This window comes from Sarcophilus harrisii, chromosome 1 (assembly GCF_902635505.1).
Source record: "Sarcophilus harrisii chromosome 1, mSarHar1.11, whole genome shotgun sequence".
NCBI lineage: Eukaryota > Metazoa > Chordata > Mammalia > Dasyuromorphia > Dasyuridae > Sarcophilus > Sarcophilus harrisii.
The window spans coordinates 474,736,070-474,758,702 of NC_045426.1; the positions used below are offsets into that span (position 1 = coordinate 474,736,070).

At 31.7% G+C, this 22,633-nt stretch overlaps 1 long non-coding RNA gene across 3 annotated transcripts in view; it reads right to left on the minus strand.

Annotated features, from left to right (window-relative positions):
• Positions 1 to 22,633, minus strand: part of LOC116420584 — a 189,819-nt gene that overhangs the window by 162,921 nt on the left and 4,265 nt on the right. For all 3 annotated transcript variants that reach the window (XR_004230953.1, XR_004230952.1, XR_004230954.1), the window contains 2 exons: positions 16,607 to 16,686; positions 15,800 to 15,865 (listed from right to left, as the gene is read on the minus strand). This is a non-coding gene — a long non-coding RNA (uncharacterized LOC116420584). The remainder of the gene's footprint in view (positions 1 to 15,799; positions 15,866 to 16,606; positions 16,687 to 22,633) is intronic.

A 22,633-nucleotide genomic window follows, 5' to 3' on the forward strand; every position in this document is an offset into this window, starting at 1 on the left:
TCTAACTCCCCAAAAAACTATTAAACTCTGCTTAGCCTTTGACTCAGAAATATTACTTTTGTTGCTATTCAATATTTTCAGTTGTATCTGACTCTTTGTCACTCCATTTGGGGCCTTTTTGGCAAAGATATTGGAATGGTTTGTCATTTATTTCTCTAGCTTATTTTACAGATAAAGGGACTTAGGAAAATAGGGTTAAGTGCTTTGTCCAGCTTCATACAGCTAGTATCTGAGGCCAGAAGTGAACTCAGAAAAATGACTCTTTCTGACTTCAGGTCTATGTACTGTACCACTTAACTTCCCAGAAATACCATTTTAGGTCTTCTCCTCTCCCTTGGATCACTTTGGAATACAGCAATACCATTACTAGGTTTATAGTTCAAAGAGATCAGAAAAAGAGGGAAAGAATTCATATATATATATATATAAGAATATTTATAAGTATCTCTTTTGGCAGTGGCAAAGAATTGGAAAATGAAGGGATGCCCATTCACCTGGAGAACGGCTATACTAGTTATACTATATGAATATGATGGAACACCATTATGCTGTAAAAAATATGAAAGGGATGATTCAGAAAATCTAGGGAAACTTATACAAATTGATGCTGAAGCAGAACATTTTACATAGCAATAGCAATACTGTAAAACTAATCAGCCATGAAAGACTTAGCAATCGACCAACAATGACTAACCATAATTCTATAGGATTCATGCTGAAACATTCTATCTGCCACCAAATAAAGAACTGATGGGCTCAATGCAGTTTGAAGCATTGGTTTTTTTGTTTTGTTTATTTATCTTTTTTCTTGCCCTTTTTTTTTTTTTGAGAAACGTGGCTTAATGTGGTATTTTGTTTTACATAACTGCATATTTTAAAAGTATTTTTTATTTCTCAGTGGGGTGAAGAGGGTAAGGAGAAGAAGAGAATTTGACATTGAAAATAAAATAAAATTGAATAAAAAAATAGAAAGTTCAATTTCAACAACATTATGAAATGATTAATATAAGGACAAAAGAAAAGCAAGGAAAGTTAAACACAGTCATGAGGGAATCCAGGTTAGGAAGTTTAAAAGAAATGACATAGATTCAGTGGGAGAAGTGAGAGAAGAGAGGAGGCTCAAACTGAATAAGAAGGTAATAATTGCGGTGACTTTGAAGAGGTGTATTAATGAAGTAGTTCAAGAGTTAAAATTGTGAAAGAGAAATGTAAAATTTCAGGGAACATACAAAAAATTAAGGAGAAAAATCTTCATAATATTTTTCTTTCAGTTTAAATTAGGATCAGGAACAAGGATAATTAAGGAGGATATAAACAGATTACAGAGAATCAACTAGTATTAGTGAGTAGATCTTGAAAAGGTACTCAAGGAAGAGAAGGTAGTTGGCAAGACAAAGCAAGATAAAAATCCAACAATTAGAAAATAAAAAAAAAAGAGAGATAGAGTGGATTGGGGGTTTAGCAAATTGGTGAAAGGATGAAGGTAAAGTGGTTATGACTATCAAGTTGTTAAGGAAAGAAAGTTGAGTAGAATTCTTAAGTTATTAAAAGATGATAATTGGCTATAAAAGATTTAACTTAGGTGCTTAGGATTGATATGTAAACACCCACAAGTAATTTTTTAAAAGGTTAAAAATTCTCAACCAGGATGAAGAGCAGGGAATTGTGAAGTGACCATCAAATATGTGCAATTTTTAATAATCTGCCATAGGCAAGTAATTATTAATCTGTGTTGTAAATGTGGGCTGAAAACTCTCCTAGAGAAGGTGAAAGGAAATCAAAAACAACTTTCTGTTCTCCAGTTTTTAGGAAGAATGGAGAATTCCTAAATGAAAAATAATTACTGATTTTTTTTCTTTTTTTTTTCAAAGGGTTTAGGCAATTTAATAATTCTTTGGGCATAATTTCAAATGACTCTTCAAAATGGTTAAAATAGTTTACAATTCCACCAATAATATATTAAATCTTATGTTAGCACTTCTTTTCCTACATTTGTCATTTTTCCTTTCTATTATTTTTATTTTTATTAAAACTTTTTATTTTCAAAACATACACATACATAATTTTCAACATTCACTCTTACAAAATCTTGTGTTCCAAAATTTTCTCTTTTCCTCCCACCCCTTCCTCTAGAGAGTGAGTAATCCAATATATGCCAAACACATGCAATTCTTCTTTACATATTTCCACAATTATTGTGCTGCACAAGAAAAATAGCATTAAAAAGGAAAAAGAAAAAAGAAAATGCAAACAACAACAAAAAAAAGTGAAAATACTGTAGTCCTTTCTCTGAGTGTAGATAGCTCTCTTTATCACAAGACCATTGGAATAGGCCTGGATCACCTCACTGTTGAAATGAGTCACATCCATCAGAATTGGTCATCATATAATCTTGCTGCTGTTGTGTACAATGAATGAATTTTTTTTCAAGGGATGTCAAGTGGAAGAAAGGAAACTTGACTCTTTTCAGTATATCATAAAATAGCATGTTATATAGAGTTGTTTTTTCCACAAGTGACCCCTTTTCACCAAGAAATGTTTACATGAACTTGTATATAGGAATATAAAATATATAACAAATAAAACATTTATTGATAAAAAAAATATGATTTTGCAACCCTCCACAGTCACTAGACCCCATATGGGGTCACAAACCACTATTTAAAGAAGCTGAGACATAGAGGACCTAAGGAAGGAAAAGTATAGGTATATATAGTTAGATCTTACAAGCACTTTTTATTCTGTTTCTGATAAGGATGGAGAAAGAAATTCTGAGGAGGAAGAAGTTGCAAGTCTTTCAGAGAATGATATAGTACAATCATAGAAACTATCAAGAGAAGGGTTTTCTGGTAATGATATGAAGAGAAAAAGAGCAGTAATAGTCAGTGATTTACTATTCATGGGTATTGAAACAACTATTTGTTGACCTGATAACAATTAAGAGGATTTTTTTTTTAAATCTTCCAAGGACATACACCTAAATCATAAGAGAGAACATCTCAACAAATATCAAAATAAATAACAACTACCTACTTCTAGTAATTCAATTGGGGACAAATGAAACTCTTAAAAGGAAAAAAAAAATATTGGCTCAAACTATGAAGATTCAAATGAAAAAAATAAAATCATTAGAGTATATAGATTGTATTTATCCTACTATTTCCCAATGAAATTAAGGAATTCAGAAAAGAAATTTTAATTTGTGAAATGAAAATCTACTTAATAAGATGGTATACATTGGATTTTTGGACTTCAAATATGGGGAGAGGAAGAATAGTGATCCCTTTCTCCTAGACTTTAAATACTACATAGTCTGACAATTAAGAAAGCAGATTTCAAAATGTTCAAAATGTTCTATGTGACATGCTGCTATTTTTAACATACTGAAAAGGATCAAGTTTCCTTTCCTCTACTCAAAATCCCTTGAAAATTTTTATTTCTCTGAGATTTCAACAATTATATCAACAATTAAATAATCACATGAACTAATAATGTTATAGGAAAGGTCAGCCCAGGAGAGATTGGAGATATCCAAGAATGAAATTCTGAAGACAAAAATAAAATAGATCTAATAGAGTTGTTCTTTCTCAGACATAATCACAGAAAGGGGGCCAGATAACAAGTGTTAAACTACATATAAAAATAAGGAAAAGGGAGGTGGGAGTGAGCAGCGTCAAGAAAATCAGAAAGGCAGCAATATGATAAATAGGCCACACTTCCAAATGATCTAACAGTTATTTTATTGGAGAGATACTCAAAGGCACATGCAGCTGAAGAATGAGCAAGTATAAAAAGTCATATGAAGTTGGTAGAAGAAAAAAGCAGGCAAAATCAATCACTACAAAGAAAGAAACCATGATTTTGGTAGAGAGACCATTTGGGCTAATTGGGTTCAAGAGACTTCAAAAGGATGATCCCATATTTCTTTTCTTTTCTTCAATTTCGTCATGAAAACTTTATTAGATCACTGGAATGGTCTGAGGTGGGACATATTTAATGGGAATACAATTGTGGTAAGGGAGCTGAGGATTAAATATCCCTAGAGAAAAGTTAGAGACAACTCTAACACTTTAAGTATTTTGTTAGAGATCCTGTCTCTAGCTTGGGGCTTGGAGATAATTTAAAAAAAAAGATAATTACAGATCCTTCTTCCCAGAATAGAAAGTGAGTATTATTTATACTGGGAAATCCATATAGGCAACAAATCACTAATGAAAAGGATTGGTTGCACAATACTGTTCACCATACTATCTATCTTCTTGTTCTGTGATATATAGATGAATGAAATGTAGGCTGCATAACAGAAGATGAATACACAAGAAGAATAAAGTGCCAGAAAAATAGTATCAGAAATACAAAAGCTTATAATAACCTTAGGCTAGTTAGAGAAAACAAGGACAATGAAAAGTAATTTAGCTGTATTAGGAAACAAAGAAATATCAAAGAAATAGGGTGTTTACTAAGGTGGATGGGATTATGAAAACTAATCAGAGGGAAGCCAAAAGCTGCTCATTTTTTTAGTTTTTGTTAGTTGCCAAGAAAAAAAATGCACTGGAAATAACAGACCAAAAATGATTAAATGAGAGTTAATATTCAAGAAAATAATGATCATGATAACAATACTTAATTTCCCTTGAAGAATTTGTCACTTAGTGGAGGCGAAATGTCTCAAATACTGAAAAAAGTAAGAGACGTGACTACTGAGACTCTCAATAATACATGAAATTTCATGGGAAATCAGAAACATAAAGCACATTTTTTCTATGGTTTTCAAAACATGGTTGCTTCCTACCGTTCTAATATTAATACATTCTATTGTCTTTTATATATTATATGTTTCATCTCCTCTGGTATACTTGCTATTACTCAAGCATCATCCAGCTTTCTGGCTTTATACTGGCTGGATCTCTATATTTCAAATGATTTCTTCAATCTGGCTTTTTAAAACGTGTAACTTGTAAAACTTTGTAACTTGATCACTATCTCCTGACAGAGCTCTTCCCTGGCACTCCTAACTGATAGTGCCATGTCCTCTAAGATTAACATGTAATTACTTTATATTTATCATTATGTTCAGATATACATATGTTTTCTCACAATTAGAATGTAAAGTCCCAGGATAGCCAAATTCTGCTTTTGTTTTTGTTTTTCTTTTCTTTTATCCCAACACTTAACAGAGTATCTGGAATATTATAAGCTCTTCATAAATGTTTGTTAATTAATTGATGCATAGTTAGAAGAATCATCTAAATTGATTGCATCAGAGATTTATTTGAGCATTTACGTGTAAAAAAAAATAAATAAAAAGAACTTCCTAACAGTTAAAGTTGTCCTAAAATGAAATAAATTGACTGCCTCAGACTTGGAATAAGAAGCCCTTCAAATCATTTTTCAGATATTATTTATCTATTTAACTTTGAACAAGTTAGTTAAACTTTTGGGGCCTTAGTTTGCTCATCTGCAAAATGAGAGATGGGCTCTAAAGTTATACTGTGGGGAACTGTGAATGCCAAAGTACTTTTTTAGTTGATGCTAGACATAATAAAGAATCACTGAAATTTACTGAGTGAGGGTGTACCATAATCACCTTTTGTGAAGAATGTATTGGAATAAGAAAAAATTAGAGGAAGATGAATTAAAAGATGATGATGCTCTACCAGGGGTCCTCAAACTATGGCCTGTGGGCCAGATGTGGCAGCTGAGGACATTTATTCCCCTCACCCAGGGGTATGAAGTTTCTTTATTTAAAGGCCCACAAAACAAAGTTTTTGTTTTTACTATAGTCCAGCCCTCCAACAATCTGAGGGACAGTGAACTGGCCCCCTATTTAAAAAGTTTGAGGACCCGCTTTAGAGTCTAAACTATATGGCTGTGTGAATGGAGAAAAAAGAATGTAGGCAAAATTTGGAAAAAAAAAAAAAAGAAATTATAAGGTTTGGCAACTGATTATTATGTGGGCTAAGCAAGAGAGAATAAAATCAAGGTTATGAACCTCTGTTTTCCAGTTCTCTGTATCTTTCCATGCATTTCAACCATATCCTCCTCAACAACTTATTGTTCACACCAGAGACTATATCCTGGAATCCTGTTGTACTGATTTTGGCTGTCTTTCCTAGATCCCTATTTAAAACAAGATCTAGCCACCATGTTTTACTTCACGCCCTAATCTTCCAACTACTGTTTCCACTGCCTTGCCATCATTCTTGGGACCTTCATTCATTCATCATTATCATCATCACTAATATTTATATAATGTTCACTATTGGAATTGTGTTAAGTGCTTTGCAATTATTATGTCATTTGATCCTCACAACCTGGCAAGTAAGTACTATAATTATCTCCTCCACACTTTCTTTTAAACATATGAAGATATTAAATACTAATCTTTAGCTTTAGAATCAATAATAATGATCAAGTCTACTTTACCATGATTACTGGAGAGGATATGTCAAAATAATCTCTTTCATATCCATTCAACATCCTTGTAACTTGTTGGACTTAAGTAGCCATTTCTGGCTACAACTTAATATGTGTTATTTTTTTGTACTGGGTGACAAGTCCCTTGAGAGACAATAGTTTTTTACTTTAGTATTTGTATTTTCAGTGCTTAGTCCAATGTTTCACACAAAATAATAATTATCATTAATAAATTATTTTTCATTCATTCATGTCCTACTATTAATTCACTGCAGGAAATCTACTCAATTTGCTAAGGTTTTTCCTCAGTTTTTCTTGATATCACAAAAATACCAGTGGACAGCACACTTTCCTTCAATAATTATCTTTTGCTTTTATCGGGTCATTATTCATTCTGATCAGCAGTGGAATATTGGTCCAACATGTGACCAACATTAAGAAGGGAAACCAGAGATGATCAAATGGAACCACAAGAGGGTTGCAAAATTAAAAAAAATAAGAAATTTTCTATAAGCCAAAATACTTGTTGCAGAAGACAGGTGTACATAGATAACTTAGGGACCACAGGTCTCCCAGAAGCCCATGATACTTTTTTTTAACATGAAGACACTATGGCAGAAAAATAATATAGGTAAACTAATAAAAACTTTTGAATATAGGATACAAAATACTAATCAAATAAATATAGGGATAACCACCATGAAATAGACATATTAAAAATTCCAAAGTGTATAAATGATAAACTTTTACAATTTTGATACTAAACAATAAATTTTATAAGCAACAAGAGAAAAGGCTTTTCCCTGTAAAGTTGTGCCAGATTGGGTAATTTCTGTTATTGTCCAATCACAAGAAAACTAAGAGAATGTTATACTATAAACAAACAAGCTCAAGATCCATTCTAAGTATTTTTTGTGATTAAGAGAAAAGAGATTTACACATTTTTCTTCTATATTTTCAGAAAAAAATTAAAATTAGGAAACTAATTTTTCTTTTTAAATAATCATAACACTTAAGTATCCCTTTCCAAAAGTGAGGGAATATAAGTCCCAAAAATTTCTCAGAACTCAAGGGCAATATTGGGAGGAGTATAAGATGACTTGTGTTTGGAAGTGGTAAGTGACAAGATTAGTGAACAGAACAGAATCTCATAAGGAGGAACACAGAATTCCTCCTATTATATGGCACCACTTCTTTCCAGTGTTTGAATACTGTATTTATATAGTTGTCAGGTTGAAATGAACCTACTTGGAAATAATCTTTGAAATAACAAAGAGGATATTGAAAAAAGTAAGAGTGAGCATCTAGAATATTGGTAACATGAGAAACTACAAAGAGAAATCAGTAAAAAAAAAATTTTTTTAAATCTTCTTATACAGTTATCTAAAATAACTCATATATAATATAGCTATTTTTCATAATTTATTTCAACACAACTATTTTTCAGAATTTCCATCCTATTATTCAGGTACCTAGATGGTACAATGCCTAGAATACCAGATCTGTATTCAGGAAGATTGTGCATTCAAATTAGGCATCAGATACTTCCTAGCTATGTAACCCTGAGAAAGTCACATAGTTTTGTCTCAGTTGCCTCATCTAAAAAAATGAGAAGAAAATGGCAAACCATCTAGTATCTTTGCCAAGAAAATCCTAAATGGAGTCATGAAGAGTTGGACACAAGTGAAACAACCAAACAACTCAAACAACTAAATAACAACAGCAAACATTTGTCCGTTGGTACGTTTATGATGACCTAAGTGCATTGATATTGTTGGGAGAACATTGGCAGAATAATATGTGCAGATTTGTTTCCAGTACATGCACCTGTTTTTAGCAGTGGCTAAGGAATTATAGAAGATGACTCACAAAAAAACATGCTATTATAATTTAATCTTCACCTATTCCTCACAAATTCCCCATTTGGGCAGTATTTTATAATACCATAAACGTAAGAGAAGTCAAATCTTCTGAAGTATCCTGCTGCCTTGCAATTGCCCTGTTTTAGATGTTTATTTAACCAGCATGTCCAGAGTAGCACCGTACTGACACAACTAATATAATAATAGAATGAATCATAAAATTTTGAATACTATTGTATTTGAGATAATAGCCCTTAAAATATTTTTCCCTAACTCTCTGTTGAAATCTAGTTGCTGAATAATATTAACAGTTTGGGCAAACAAACAAAAACCATATATGTCACATTAAGTAAATGTCCATTTGAACAATGGGTTTCTTATTCTGTTTTCTTGGATTCACTTCATGAAGTCATCTGCTACTAGGAAACATTTTTCCCTTGGAAATTCTATGTCAGAAGGGTCTGTCCTTGACCACTCTTCATAATTTGTTCACTTTGACCTACTCAAGCTCAGAGACATATGTCCCTAAATGACCATCTCACTATCTTTAATTTGGCTGTCAGTTGTTAACAGACTCTGGCATGAACTTTTTTTAGTACAAATTCGCCATGGTCTTTATTCAAGCAGATCCACTTTCCAAATTCCAGGACACTTTAACATTGCTCATCAAAGCTATAAGAATATCTTTAAATTAAGCTACTTTTAAGTCATCTGGAAGTTTGGAGAATTTCCATTTTCACATATCATTTGTTCTGTCTTTACCGGTACCTTATACATGGACAAATAATACTATCTAAAGAATAGAAGAAGATGATTCTTTAAAATAACCCAGATGACCTGACTTTATAAAACAAATCCTTCTGCCTTTCAATACTGGAGAGAGGGTAACTGAAGCAGACAGAAAAAGAGAGAGTGATAAAGAGACAGAGAAAGCTCAAACAGAAAATTTTTACCACTTAAAAAATCTCTCAAAATAAGATGTTTTTCAATGATTTGGAGCTTTTTAAAAATGTAGCTGCAATACTTAAAACCCATTCCTTATTATTGCTAACCCTCCAGTTCGAAAATTTGAAAACTGGTTCTTTAATCATGCAATTAAAGTCACATTACAGACTTCTTTTTTAGTTTAACACCCTTTAACTGTCTTGCACATATTGAAATGCTTTGGATAATCAGTCTATTTAACTATGAGTTTCACAATTTGAGACAAATCTACTAATGCTAAATGTTTTAAGATTATGTGATTTGGGTTTTTTATGTAAAAATTTCCATATTAATCATTTTGTACAAGACAACTCAAAAATAAGAGAAAAAAGCTAAAAATAGCATGCTTCAGTCTGTATTCAATTAATACCAATTCTTTCTCTGAAAGTGGATAATATACTTCATCATTAGTCCTTTGGTACTGTCTTGGACAATTACATTGCTGAGAAAAAGACATTCACAATTTGCATCAAATAATATTGATGTTATCATATACAACATTCTCATAGTTCTGTTTATTATACTTTGCATCAGTTCTTATAAGTCTTTTCAAGTTTTTTTTTAAATCATCCTGCTTGTCATTTCTTGTTACACAAGATACCTTTTATTTTTAATGAACCTATATTTAACTATTTTGTATTAAGAAAAGGAGGAGAATAATCTTTGGTTCTTTACTTAGGGCAAGCATCAATTTCTAGCTGAATAAGAAAGTATGCTATATTCTATATTTTCTGTCCATGGATTATCACCTTAGAAATGTAAGCTACTAGATTTTTAGGAGTTTCTCTTTTTGTAAAATCATAAAAATGTATTGCTTGTAGAGAATGATAACATTTTATGAGTCACTCAGTTTTTCTGAGTATGAAGTTAATGCTTTAAAAATCTCATTGAACAGTTCCTGACTTATGTATTTTGACAATATGCTCTATTTCTGTTCATTCTGAGACCCATAAGCTTTCCTTTCTCTTTTCCCAATGTGTGTACATAAAATATATGTACCTCAAATATATTTTTGAAATATATTGATAAGTAACATTTTGTTGTAACACGGGAGCCACCTGACAGTGGCTGCTGGAGATCCAACCCAGACCTGCAGAATGGATCTCCTTGTGTGAGAGGATGATACCAGGAGACTGAGAGGCAGCTGCTGTTCTCTGACCTCCCCCACTGAGAGGCTGTTGCATAGTCTAACCTTTCTCCTCTTTCCTTTGATTCTCAGAGAATTGACCTGCCCCTTTACCCAACTATGGTCCTTAATAACATTTAACTTTCTCTTTGCACTTAAAAAAAATCATTATTTAAAAATTTCTTGACAACTAAATAAAACAATTCTATACGTGAAATCTTCCAATCTAACTTCTTGAGACTTTGATAGTTACTAAAACATATCCAAAGTTTGTGTATTGAGGCATTTTAGTAGAAAAGTAGCTTTGCATATTCAAATGAAACTGAAAGAAATTTATTTTTTTTAAACTTTGATATTCTCAAATCTCTATTCTTTTTTAATAATAGCTCTTTTATTTTCAAAATACATGCAAAGAGAGTTTTCAACATTCACATTCACTTTGAAAACCCTTATATTCCAAATTTTTCTCCCTCCCTCTCTCCCACCCTTCTCCCTTATACAGTAAGTAATCCAATATATGTTAAACATGTGATATTCATTATATATATATATATATATATATATATATATCCACATTTTTCATGTTGCACAAGAAAAATCAGATTAAGGTGAAGGGAAAAATGAGAAAAAAACAAGCAAACAACAACCAAAAAGTGAAAATACTATGTTGTGAACCACATTTGAACCCCATAATCTTCTCTCTGAATGCAGATGGCTCTCTCCATCACAAATCTATTGGAATTGGCCTGGATTACCTCATTGCTGAAAAGAGTCAAGTCCATCAGAACTGATAATCACATATCTTCTTGTTGACAGGGACAATGTTCTCTTGGTTCTACTCACTTTATTTAGCATCAGTTCATGTAAGTTTCTCCAGACTTCTGAAAGAAATTTAACTGTCCTTTCTTGTCCCCAAAATAAAATATAAAATTGATTATTCAAGACCATCATTGTACTTGGTCTTTTTCTTTGTTTTTCACATGGTTTAACCTTTTGAAAGCTGTTTTTAATGAGCACAACAGCAAAAGTTTTAAGAATATTGATAGAATTGTAGCTATCATGAGTCCTTGTAATATGTATTTTTACCTAATGAAAATTTGAAAACTAATCACATATCTTAATTTTCAAATGGAAACAGTCTAATCTTGTTTTTACCAAAGTGAAATTTATTAATCAATTAAAAATTATAGCTTCTACATCTATATTACACATATCTCTATCATATCTCCCCTTTGAAGATATATTATTCTCATATCATTTCTTGCTTCTTATTATAATGATTTGGGACACTATATGATTGTACCAATAGAATCCATTATAAACATTTGCAGTTCTCTTCCATAGTAAGAAACTTTATTATTAAAAAGAGGATAGCTATGTTTGTAACAGTATAAAGATTTCCCTTAGTCAAAACATAAAATCATAGATTGACCTAATATAGGTATATCTAGACTAAATTCTCTTAGCTCTTTTTTTGATTTCAAGTAAAAGTCATATATACATTTTGGAATAGCCAATCATATAACAGAGTTGTAAAATTATGAAGTATGAAAGTTGAACCCAGAATCAACAATGGCAAACATTACTGTTCAAAAAGAAAATGGTTGGTAAAACAGATTCAAGAGGATCTTTTCATTCCTTTATAAGGCATCTTCTCAATTTTGCTATCTCCCCATATCCAGTTTCAGATAATAATTTCTTTGAGGAGTTCATGACATTTCTCCTGAATAACTGATTACTTGGTTAACAATAATTTGAAAGAGTTATACTCAGATTTAAAATTCAGGATACATCAAATTTTACTCACACCTCACACAGAAAGTTCCAAATTTAAAAAAAAAAAGATATTTTTTTCTTTTTGTTACTATTCACAGTTAGTTAACAATAAATAACATTTATCTTCAGTACTTGTTAAGTACATATAAGATATTCACAAAAGCATTCTTACATTTAATTTTTTCCTTTCTTTTTTAATGATATTCTGAGACAAAAATTTGACAAGGTTTTGTTAATCATATAGTCTTTTTCCTTAAGATCTTTTTGACTTCTTTTTAAAAAAATATTTAACAGCATATTGTTTTTCCAATTACACATAAAGATGGTTTTCAACTTTTCATTTTTATAAAATTTTGAGTTCCAAATTTGTTTCCCTTCCTCTCTTATCTCCCTTCTCCCCATGTTAGCAAGAAATCTTATAAAAGTTATATAGTTACATTCATTTTTAATATATGTCCATATTAGCCACATTGGAAAAGAAAAAACCACAATAAAGAAAAAGCAAAACAAAACAAACAAAAATAGGTGAAAATAGTATTCTTCAATTTGCATTCAGGCTCCATAGTTCTCTCTCTGGATAAGGATGGCATCAGTCATCCAATGTTTATTGAAACTGTCTTGGATCACTGAATTGCTATGAAGAGCTAAGTATGTAACAGTTGATCATCACACAATTTTCCTATAGTCACATAATGTTGGAGTTTTTTCACACAGCTAGTAAGACTTTATGATCTTGCCCAAGTCAAAAATCCAGATAACCTGGGCAAACCTCCAAGAACTTTACAGATAATGAAAATTTACAAGGATTTTTTTTAACTTTTCCCAAACTAAGTGATTATCATTATGATATAATTCAAGGCAAAATATATCCAATTAAATACTTAAGACATATAAACCATAAAGACAGAAAGTCTCTAATTAGTAAGCACTTGAATTGATAATTTCACAGCATTCATATAAAAAGAGATACTAATCCAATATGCAGTATACTGTAGGTATGATTTTTCAAATTAATAGCATTTTTATACAGTGGTTTCCAAAAATCATAATGCAAATGCTCAGGAGCATAACAACAACATAAAACAATTTATGGATCTAAACCATGAAACAAGATATGAAATTTATTGCCTGACAAATTACATCAAGTTGAATGCATTTATGAATTATCTTACCTAGAAATTAATTTCCTTCATCTAGCAATTTGGGCATTCTATATTAACTACAATCAAGAGACCAGAATAGATTGAATGTTCTTTAATTTATTAAAGACCAATAAATTCAAATATTAAGTTGCTAAATTTTAAAATTAAAAAAAAATTAAAATCCCCTCCTTTTCTACACTGATGTGAACCTCAAACTTGGTGAAATACATCATGGAGATCATGAGAAATCTCAAAATTAAACCTCAACTATCTGAAGCATAAGTCAGTAGTATTTCAATATAGAGTAATAATTTTATAATCTTCCTATTGTTTTATAAAATGAGATATGAAACTTGACTTATACTCCTGTGCAATATTTACTTTGCTAAAATTTCAGCTATAACAAGTTTTATTATATGAGGTAAATTAACTGAAATGAAAACCTTATACTTTGCCCAAAATAAAAACATCAAAGTTTACATACAGTTTCTCATCTTGTCAGGAAAATTTTTCCAATTCAGTTTCCTAAGAACTTTGCAAAATTTATTCAAATTCTTTTTGGTTTATTTTGTTTCTTTACCTAAGCAATTAAATTCCACCAAATAATTCGCAAAATTTTTAAAATGAGATTTTACTTATTCCCAGATCATTAAACAATCTTCCCTTCTTCCAAAATAGGAAGAAGAGACAATAACGGGTGCCTCTTAAGTACTAGAGAATGCTTTAAGACTGCAAAGCCATTTTTTTTTTCCTTGCTCGCTTGTAGACTTCACTGGAGATAAAACTTTAAACGGCTTCAGTTCTGTTTATTCTCTAGTCAGTGAAATCCCCTTCTTCTCTTACACTAAAACCATAAATATGTCATTCTCTTGGGAAGAAAGAGTGATAGAAGGGTCTGCTGTTTATATGTTCCTTAGTCCAAGAGGGCTACAACCCCCAAATTCCACTAGGACCTTTCAAATTTTCAACACAATTTAGTAAACAGATTTCCTTTCAGTACACAAATCCAGCCTCTATTTAGCTTGCAATGCTATAAATTTCTGTAAAAAGGGAAAGGATCTCTTTCTTATCTCTTTCTCTCTTTGTATTTATTCCCAATTTGGCCAGAATTAAGAACACAATGATGAGAACATATTTTTAAAGCTTTGAAACTTTCACAGAAAAGAAAAAGTCCCCAGTCTTTTCTTGCTCTTAAGATAATAGTTCTTTACATTTTCCTGCTAAATCTAGAAAAGATAGCAGATGAATCATAAAACCCTTGTGGAATTTTTTGCCATCCAAACTAAGATTCCTTCTAAGTAAAGGTAAACAAGGATTTGAAGTCTTCAACTAATGGAAAAGAAAGCAGAATGTGTATCGCTTACTGAAAAGACCATGTTAGAAGGTACTGAAGTTATAAAAGAAGTCATAGGAATAAGAAACTTATTGACAGCCCAAATCTTGAACAAACTGATGTGCAGATCTACCTCCTTTATCTAATTTCTCTTCTTTTCTTGTGGTTGGTTTATGCTTTGCTCTCTATGTTAACCATAACATCAGGGAAGAGATGCCATGATATGAAAGTGAACTAGATTTAAGTGAGGTAGGACTATGTAAAGTCACCAGTCTCGCTTTCTTCTTTTTTCTTAATGATAAAGTGAGATATTAGTTGGAGATTCTTTCTGTCTTTTTGATAATGCCTTATTTTTCTAAATACATTGGCTATATTCTCATCACTGTAATATCTGGAATGTTTATACTTATGGAAGCCCAGATTTGTGATGACTGGAGGAAGGCTCATTTGAAGAATGAAATCTGGTTTATCTAACAAGATTTTTAAAAACCACATATCCAAAGCAAATGTATTATAGGTATTTTTGGGATAAGTATTAGATGTCTAACAAATAAGAATATTTTGGATGGTCAGAAAGCAAAACTAAAATAAAAAACTAAAAACTAAAGACAATGAAGCAAGAAAAGAAACAAGTAAAAGCTCAGTGTCATTGAGCTCTTTATTTAAATAGGATCTTTTATTGAAATGAGTTGCATTTTTGGGTTGTTCTTAATCTGTTGGGAAGAAATTTGTAGTGTAATTCATATTCTGTAAAACAGAAGGAATATTTTTGAAATTCCTTGAAAAAAAAAACCCATCAATTTGGTTACTATGTGCTTTCTGTTTTGGGGGTGGAGTATGTTTGGATAGAATTTTGGCCCATGTTAATAAGGTACTCCTGAATTGAAATACTTTAGTAATGATATGGACTTGATAAAAAAAATTGATCTAGTTATTATTATAATAAGATATTTCTGCCAGCAACATATGGGCTTCCCATTTTTCTCTGCCCTGTTAATCAGTAGAAATCCAAGCCAGATCTCTTTAGGTCTCATGCTATACATTTTCTAGTTTTACCAAATTTAATCTCCAATTTCTTCACAGGTCTTTACTTCCTAAGGGACCAGACAATTAGTAGAATCCCAACTAGGAGACTTTGTAGAAAGTTGAAGTTTCCTACCTGCTAGAAAATTCTCATAAATATCCAAAGGGAGATTGCTCGCTGCTCCTCTAATACCTGGGAATCCTGCCAATTACATAAAATTGTTAGGTAGAAATACACCTATATAGAGACAATCTTTGAAATAATACAATTTATTGAAAAGATAGAAATTGAAAAACCCAGAGCATAGTAGCCTGTGATATAAAAAAAATCAGCAAGAACACTTTATAGTTATATAAAAATAACTTTTGCATAATACAACTATTCTTCAGAACTTATCTTAATACAACTTTTTTTTTCAGAACTGTCATCCCATTATTTCTCTTCTAATAAGTTTATCATGACCTGAGTATATCAATAACTTTGGCAGAACATTGGCAGAAGAATCTGTTTAAGTTTGATTGTAGTGTGTGCACCTGTTCTTGGCAGGAGCTAAGGAATTATGGAAGATTACTCCCCCAAACCATGTGATATAACAATTTCACCTCCTTTAGTCCATGCTATGTTACAGTTTGACCCTCACTTATTCCTGACACTTGGAAAATTTGTTTGGAGTTTAGCTAGTCACAGACAATGCTAAGATTCAATATTTCCCAATAGTGCAAATGGATATTTGTTTATTACAAATTTTCATAATAATGCTAATCAAATATTAGTCATAAAAATCATTCATTTGACAGTGTCCTTTCCCCCATGTTATGAGTCATCAGAATAATGACTAAGAAATCTTTTACCTCTAATATACTTGGCTTTGACAAAGTTTATATCTCATTGTTTTGTCTATTGAACTCAGACATTTCCTTGCAAAGTAACACTGGTGTTTACCTTTGTTTTGAGTACTTCCAAAGCATGTCATCAGTGATTAACAAACACTGAAAATCTTCAATTATCTGCTCCTGGTTGGTCTACAGGTTTCAGATACATGAATATGAGAAAACAGAAAAAAAATATCAGTTCAGATTTCTCATAACTTTAAAAGGAGTATAAAAAGATCATTATGGTTAGGAAGTGTATATAGCACACCTGCAGGATATTTTAGATTTTATTTTCTAAAAGTCAGATGTTTGTATTTAATTAGGGCTTCATAAGTACTATAATTCTTAGTGCCCAGGACTTTGAGCAGTACTTTGACTTCAGAAAACTTTATATAAAAAACTTATATAAAAAGTTTTTAGTCCTAATAATTCAAGTGGTAAGTGAAATTACTAGGCCATGTTTCCTTTCATTATGTTTATTTTTTCTGCCTATTATCTTTTGTTGGTTTTTATTTGTTTGTTTGTGTTATATGGGGGGTAGCCAACATAATATGTGTATGTGTTAGATGAATATAAAACTGGTGAGGAAAAGGAAAATGCCATCAATGTATTTCTTTAATATTTTATTTATAACAAAGGATAACAACCAATCTGACTCCTCAATTCATTCATCATTCTCTTACATGACTTTAATTAACCTATCTGTATGTAGCAAATGTCTATATTCCACTTTCACTATGAGTCATCCATATTGTAATCTTATTCCTTTCACAAATTAACAAATCCACATGCATTCAAAAGGAAGAAAATGAGCTATAAAGGCAATCAAATGTGAGAAGGCAACTCAGGCTATCCTAATGTCTGTCAGTAATTATGCCTAGATGCCTGAATCTATCTACCATAAATTAGGCCTTCATAAGTTTTTTTTCACTTACAACCTGTTTTCACTGAGAAATTTTTAAGCAACTCTGAGCAAATAGGTATATAAAAGAAATGTACAAATTGAATATTTAGTGATAATAAATTATAAAGAAATTTATTTTAAAACAATTCTTTGGTATACATCTAATTTTATGATTTATGAAAAACAAAAGCAAATTTGAATAATGAGATGGATTTATTTTTTTCATAAAGAGTTAAATTTTGGTGGAATATTTGAAACCTTTTGCTGTTTTATTTCTCATTACTTAGATATTTTATTATAGTCAATTCAACTATAGTTTAACATGAATTCCAAAAAAGGTCCTCACTATGCAAAATCTTTTTTCTCCTTATCTTTTATTTCTTTCTTTCTGTTTATTTAAAAAAAAAAATAGAAAAAAAGAAACAGAAAAGGAAAACAAAACAAAAGAAAACAGAAAATAATAGAACATTAGCATGTGTCCAGCAGAACAACAGGGAGGATTCAAAATATATAATGAGAAATTACCTATTCAAGAAAGAATATATAATAGTAGAAGAAATTATATTCATAAATATCTATTTTTTCTTTGCTTCCTTGAAAGTTGTTCTTTTTTTCTCTGAACTCATTTTTTTACTTTATTTTTTTTCCCCTTTCTTCCCCCTACCTCCATCAAGAAGGGTATAGTTAAGTACACATATATTTATATTTAAATATTTACATACACATACACATTCTCCCCCACATATTCATATACATTCATAGCCACCCACAAGCCCACACACATATACATATATCTATATACACATATACATAGAGCAAAATGCATACATATATACATACACACACAAGCTTTACCCATATGCATCTTTACATGTAAACATTTATCTAAAATAAGATTAGTATGACTGACATACAATATAGCTCTCTCTTGATTGAATCTAAGTTTGATTTTGTCTGAGATCAATGATTACTTTTTTAAAAATAAATTCTTCTCCCTATCCTTGTTGTAGTGTTTGTACATATCTCTTCTTTCCTATCCCTGCTAACTCTTCTATTTTAATTGTTTCTTAAACTGTTTTGTTATTACTTAACCTCTCTCTTCCCCTCCTCTTTCGTGGTTCCCCTCCCTTACCTTCTCCCCCCACCCTTTTGCTTCCCTCTCTGTCCATACCTTCCCCCTTATTTCTTTATAGATTTTGGAGGATGCTATACCCTTTGTGGTATATAGTGTTGCCTATTCAACCCATTCCCAATGTGAATAGGTTTTCAGAACTTTTCTCCCCTCTAATGCCTCTGCTTGTATTCTTCTTCTGCACCTCATTTGTATAACATAATTACTATTTTTACCTTTTCCTAAGCAGTTTTGCTTTTTAGAGTCAGATCATACTCAGTTCTACCCCAATCTTTCTTTTGGGCTACCCAATTGCTGATATCAATCTTAAATATATGGTATACATTTTTATGTAAAAAAAATAATTTGTTAATATTTAACTTTCTTGAAATTAATCTTGAATATTGGCTCTTATATGTTAAATTTTATATTGAATTTGGTTGAAAGTCCTAAAAATTTGCAGATTCACTGAATGTCCTTTTTTTTTCATTCAGTACTATGGATAATTTTGCTGGGTACGATATATTTTGGCCACAGGCCTAGTTCTTTTGTGTGCTAGTATTTATGATTCCAGTACCTGCAGTCTTATATTGCAATTGCTTCCAAGTCCTTTACAATTCTAACTGTAGATCCAGCATATTTGAATTGTTTTATCTTGCTTTTTGCAAATTTTTCTCTTTTATCTGGGGGTTTTGAAATTGGCAATAATATTCTTATGTGTTTTCCACAAAGGAGTTTGAGGTAGTGATCAGTGGTTTGGGGTTTTACTTTTCCTATTTCTACTTTCGCCTCATATTCTACCATTCCAAGACAATTTTCTTGGATTATTTCATGCATTATTGTGTCAAAGTTCTTTTTTAGGTCATAGCTTTCAGGTAGTCCTTATTATTCTTATATTTTCTCTTCTTGATCTCTTCTCCAGATCTACTGTTTTTCTTGTTTCATATTTTGTTCTATTTTTTCATTCTTTATATTATGTTTTGTTATTTCTTGGTCTCTTATACCTTTACTGGTATCCCTTTGCTCAACTCTAATTTTCAAAGAGTTATTTTTGTCTTTAAGACTCTGGATCTCCTTTTCTAGTTGGGTAACTTTTTTTCATAATCTTGTTTTTTCTTGGATTTTTAGTTTTTCCTCAATTTCTCTCATTTGATTTTTAAATTCTCTTTTCAAATATTCTATAAATTCTGTCTGGGTAGGTAGCCATTTAACATTACTCTTTGGAGTAGAATTTTTTTTTCTTTTACTTCAGTATCTTCCTCTGAAGATGAATTTGGGTCTTCCTTTTTATCATAATAAGTTGGGTTCTTCTTTACTGGTTGTTTTTTTTAAATAAGTTTTAGTAAACTCCCCTCTAATTGTAATGGTGCCTCTAGCTTCATTTCAGTTCTCTTGTCTGACCTGGAATCCCTAACCATTAACTCTACTTTCCTGCAAGTGTCTGGAGTCTGTACCATCTGTCCCTCCACTGCCTATGCAATGGGTGTGCCAGTTCCTTCTTATCCAGGGCTGTGTCTGCAGCACAGCTGGGCCTGGCATTCCTGATCAGCTGAAGCTCCTTCAATCTTCCAGGAATCGGACCCACGATTCTTCATACTGTCCAGAAGCTGAAAGTTTTTGTGGTTCCTGCTGAGGCTTCAGCCAAAGTCAGCTAGCTCCAGGTTTCTCCACTAAGTGTTTCTACAGAGCTGTCCTGCAGATGTGTGGAGTACATACTGGTTAATCCCTGGTCTGGGCTCTTTCTTCCGACCTTCTTGGGTTTGCCTGGAGGACCCCTATTCTGCCCAGATATTTTTGATTTTTCACTAGTCTATGTTCTCCCTAATGCTCATATTTGTTGTTTGTGAGGTAAATCTGACAAGCATGAAATTTATCTACCTATTCTATCACCTTCCCCAAATCCTCCCTATTGATAACTTTTATTCTTCCCAAATTTTGGGAGATCCTACATTCAATTATCTTATATTGGGTCTGTGACACAATTTAAGAAACTTTGCCATCCTGGAGAGACGTACATGAACCGATGCTGAGTGAAATGAGCAGGACCAGGAGATCATTATATACTTCAACAACAATACTATATGATGATTAATTCTGATGGATGTGGCTCTCTTCAACAATAATATGAACCAAATCAGTTCCAATGGAGCAGGAATGAATTGAACCAGCTACACTCAGCGAAATAACTCTGGGAGATGACTATGAACCATGACATAGAATTCCCAATCCCTCTATTTTTGTCCACTTGCATTTTTGATTTCCTTCACTGTCTAATTGTACACTATTTCAAAGTGTGATTCTTTTTGTACGCAAAATAACTGTTTGGACATATATACATATATTGTATTTAACTTATACTTTAACATATTTAACATGTATTGGTCAACCTGCCATCTGGGGGAAGGGGTGGGGAGAAGGAGGGGAAAAGTTGGAACAAAAGGTTTTGCGGTTGTCAATGCTGAAAAATTACCCATGCATATATCTTGTAAATTAAAAGCTATAATTAAAAAAGGGGGGGGGGGGGAAGAAACTTTGCCATAGACAATGGTGTGGCCATGTTGGAAGGAAGGAAGGAAGATATGGCATACTATATACATTTCCCATATGCAGCTCTGCCTGTTTCAATAAGCTATCTCTTCCAGGATAAGCTAATGATTTCTAAATTTATTGCCATGCTTTTAAAACTCTTCTTTTTCTTTAGAGCTCAAATCAGAGATGGAAAGGGATGCAGTTCAAGTATGTGGGATGGACTGATCAGATTATATGAATTACTAGCTATCAGTTTATGATCAACAACCTTCTCCTACTCAGCCATCCAATCTGCCAGTAACTTCCAAGAGTTTTATATCTATTAGATGCCTTACTTATTGAAGGATATTAGTAAAATTGAGCTTAAATTAACTATAATCACATAGATAACAAAATATTTAATTTCCTATTAGCACAACTGCCAGAAGAGATTTGTAATATGCCTAGAGTAAGAGCATGATGTCATATTATAAACATTCTTCCATACATAAAGATTATGCTATTGAAAATATCATTTGATCTGCTAAAAAGTCAATCCTAAAATATCATTTGATCTGCTAAAAAGTCAATCCTATAATGTTTGTCATGGCATGATTCCAATTAATTTTTGGACTAAATGGGAATTTTCCTCACATAAGAACTTAAGTGCAATACAGTCTTAATCTCCACTTTAGTGGATCTAATAATATGTTATATTGATATAATGACTGTCTCCCAGTAGGCTCTAGCATTCAAAAATATTTTGCTTTTATGGAAACTTTGGGGAAATCCATCACATATCAGTTCATTTTAAACAATTGCTCTTGTCCAGGTGTCATATCATAAAAAAGCACCAGGTCCATACAAATAGGGGTAGAGTCATACTAAAGAAGGAAGGAATCCAACAAATATTTACTACATGCCTACTATGTGAGGCAGTATGATATAATATTGTAGTATTGTATTTAGAATCTAGATCAAAGGCTTCCAGATTTGCAAGCTCTGCAGATTACTATGTACCCCTGAACAAGTTACTTTTCTGTTACTGTGTGTGCCTCAAGGTTTATTTTATTTTTTATGATAAAATAAGAGCAATGGACAATATTCCTGCTCCACTACCAACTCTAAGTCTATAGTTCTATGTTGCTATATGTAAGATTCAATGTTTGGAGCTATATTCAATAATATGTTGTTCCTGATCTTAGCAAGTTTACTATCCAGTCAGGAAAATAATGTAAAAAAAATTTATCTCCCTCCATATTAGGGTTCCCCATTATCCTCAGTTCATTATAGTCATAACTTCCTCATCAATCCTAACTGTTTTAGCTCCAAAATATATAGCTCTTTAATTATTTTAAGTGATTGTAAGCTCCTACTGTTCCATCACTCCCTATGGCATTCTCCTTCTAAACCATTTTTTTGGCCTCACATCTTTGTCAAAAGCTTTAGTGTACTTTGAAACCTGAATAACTTAGGTTATAGATATTTAAAAAAATTTAAATAACATTAAAAGTATCTATGTTTTGCCTTAGAGTAAGTATACTACAATTTGATGTAATCATTTCACATCCCCT